The sequence below is a fragment of the Hyaena hyaena genome, unplaced genomic scaffold (genome assembly GCF_003009895.1).
Source record: "Hyaena hyaena isolate Hyena2069 unplaced genomic scaffold, ASM300989v1 scaffold_425, whole genome shotgun sequence".
Classification (NCBI taxonomy): domain Eukaryota; kingdom Metazoa; phylum Chordata; class Mammalia; order Carnivora; family Hyaenidae; genus Hyaena; species Hyaena hyaena.
This window is the reverse complement of record NW_024081052.1, coordinates 1,155,038-1,158,295: the sequence shown is the minus strand read 5'-3', so window position 1 is coordinate 1,158,295 and position 3,258 is coordinate 1,155,038. Positions and strand designations below refer to the sequence as shown.

Genomic DNA, 3,258 nt, shown 5'->3' with positions numbered 1-3,258 from the left:
TTTGGATTATTTTTTAGTAAGGCCAAATACTAATCCTTTGAGCTGTGTTTTGAGTGGCAGGAGAAGGTCAGAGCTCATATTATGGGAAGTTTGTCTTCTAGCTCATGGGGCCTCTAAATTTTCAAAGATAAATCTTTAGGGACTGTTTTAAAATAACACTCAGCAGAGAAAAAAGCCTTTACCCCCTTCTTCTAATGTGATGATGTCTCCTTCAGGCACCTGGAATTGAGATGATTTCTTGGGATGGAAAGTGATAGGGGAGTGCCCTTTGTTCCTGCGACAGGGGTTAAGCATTGCATGTCATCTGGAAAACGTTCCCCTCAGTGCTACCCCATGGAGGAGGCCAGATGCACATGGCTGCAGTCCTAGATATTCTCACTTCCCACTGTATGGCAAGGAAGGCACTCACTGCCAGAGCTCAAGAGGGGGCAGCCTCTGTGGGCATGTGAGTAGAGTTGATCAGGGCCAGATAGTGGAGGGGAAGCCACATGGATAGCCGTAGGGCCAGAGCTACTCTGCCAGGGTTTAAAACTTTAAATGAGAATAAGGAGTATTATTTATAAGAAAATGGGAGTGAATGAACCATCTCTAACCTCTTCCAGCCCTTTTTTCATAAGAAAGACCATATTAAACTTATATATTTGAAGACTGCATAATCCTGCCTCCAGTGACAGTCATTTCTGTTTTGTGATCATTGTGACTCACAAGAACTTTTTCAATAACAAATGAAATGATTCAGGGGCGTGGAAAATATGACTCTTACATTGGCCTGGGATTGGCTCTGAACTCCAGCATTTTCATTGGCAGGAGTTTAATTTTGAAAAAACAAAACAAAACAACAACAACAAAAAAAACCAAGATCCTCTACAGTTTGCCAGAAAAGGCTCCAGGAGAGCAGGTCAAGGTGGCCATGCTTGTATTAATGAATCATTGTGATGGGCTGGATTGCTATCAATGGGAGCGGGTGAGGTGGCCAACTTTGCTGAATATGCCTTTGTACCAGCCACCCTTGCAACTTCATTAGGAGCTCTCAGCAGCCCAGTAAGTGTGAATTCTTTCTTCATACACTCACTCTAAATGAAATACATAATTTTCATGGGAAAATTGGTTGTTTGCTAAGTAGTCTAGGATCTACAGTTGTGGTCATTCATGCTCTAGAGAAGAGGAGATCAAGACTTCAAAGGAAAGGTCTCATAAGATGGGAGATCCAGGTTTTGTAGTCTCTGCAACCCTTGTAGTCATTGTGTCATTGATATTAATCTTTGAGATGGGACCTTGCAAGACAGATAAACTTTGTTGTGTACGTAACAATCTACTCTGTAATCAGAGTGTTTTCATTGTCCTGTGTTAAGGACCTAGGCATCGCTATCAAAGAGATGTTTGCTGGAAAGCCTGTGTTGTGACATCCCCTGGCCAAGATTCTGCTGGTGAGCCTTTTAGTCTGTGTGAGCATACAGATTAATTACCTGGGCAGGGCCCTGGATATATTCAACACTTTCATTCTGACTTCAATATATTACATATACTTTACAACCTCACTTTTAACTGGTTCAGCTATTTTTTTTAATGTTTATTTTTGGGAAAGAGAGACAGAGCATGAGTGTAGGAGGGGCAGAGAGAGAGGGAAACACAGAACCCGAAGCAGGCTCCAGGCTCTGAGCTGTCAGCACAGAGCCTGACATGGGTCTTGAACTTACAAACAGCAAGATCATGACCTGAATCAAAGTCAGATGCTTAACCGACTGAGCTACCCAGGCACCCTATGTTCAGCTGTTGTTTTTAAGGAGTGGCAAGATATGTCTGTTGATGTTGTTGGTACTTTGAGTGGCTTCTTTACAATCATTGTGGAATATTCTTATTCTCATTGCATGCTTCTAAAGACATCAGCTTTGGTCTAGCTAGTCTCCCTTTGTCTCTTTGAAAAGACAAAAAAACAGTGAATGGCAATCTCTCTAACATGTATAAAGTTCTTAATAATAATGAAGAAAGCTTAACCTATGGATTTGAACAACACAATGGTGAAAATATCTCCTGAAGAATTGGAGATCTCACAGCTTTTTAAAAATTAATTAAAACATTAATCTATAATTGTGTTATAAAGTGAATTTGAGTATCAAAATGTGTATGAAAAAACATTGTTCTCAACAAATCTTATCTAGAGACAATCTTTTTTAAAGTTTCATTGATTTGGACCAAGAAATTATTTTTCTTATATTTATATGTTGGTACTTCACTAAAATGACCTCATTACTTGGCCAATTTCTATTGACATTGTATTAATATAGAAGTATTTAAATTTTTCCTTTTGCCAAGTCTAAGTGCACTGACAGTTTTAAGTCTATAAAAATGATTTATTTTTTCATTGGTGATGAAAATCTGATGTGTATGTTTGTCATCTCCACTCCATCAATCCCTGACCGTTTAGAAGCTTTTTGATTTAAAAAAGAAGAAAATTTTCCTAATCATTATCCTGTGATTTACCTTACCTATACAAATGATTTTAATTTTGAAATGTTAGCCTAAGAGAATCTTGTTATTAAATGAGGAAAAATTCATTTACCAAAGAAAAAAAGGTGGGCAGTTGCCCACTGGAAATCTTTCTCATGCTGTGATTTATCACCACACATTTGATGGTCTTCCTATTCCTTGATGGCATGTCGCTAAACCAGCGCATCCTGCATCTGTCAGGCAGTAGCCTGACTGGTTTCATTCTTCACCTACTCTAGTTCCTTGATACCTGGAACCTTAATTACCATTTTACATCTGCTCTTGTACTTTTCAGTATATTTTCATAAGTTATATTTTCATTTATATTTTCTAACAACTCTGGGACATAAAGTCAAAAGACTCATTCCTTAAATTTAGCTCATGTTATAATGAAAAGAAAAATTGAAACCATTAAAAAAAAAAAAAAGGAAATGATAGAGAACCACACAGAATCCTTTGCTCCCACCTGTGGCCCCTCTTGTGCTAGATTCCTCTTCCTGTCTGCAGGGAGACCTCACTTCTCTGTTGCCATGAGGAGCACTGGAGTCTATTACTCTAAGCTCCAGTACTTTACTCTAGCACAGTTCACTGGTGTGGTTGAGCCAAACAGAAAGAGAAGATAGACATTTTGTCCTTTGGAAAAGACAAACTAAATTAGCAAACTAAACAACAAATGTTCTTTAGCGCCTTTCATGTGCTGATTACTCTCCTGGGTATTAGGGCTAGGAAAACAGAGAAGACAGTACCAGTTCTCATAGAGAGGCCATAGTG

General features: G+C 38.7%; 1 pseudogene; it reads left to right on the top strand.

The window, feature by feature from the left end:
- Nucleotides 1-730: 730 nt before the first annotated feature.
- LOC120245469 lies at nt 731-2,062 on the top strand (annotated as a pseudogene).
- Nucleotides 2,063-3,258: the final 1,196 nt, after the last annotated feature.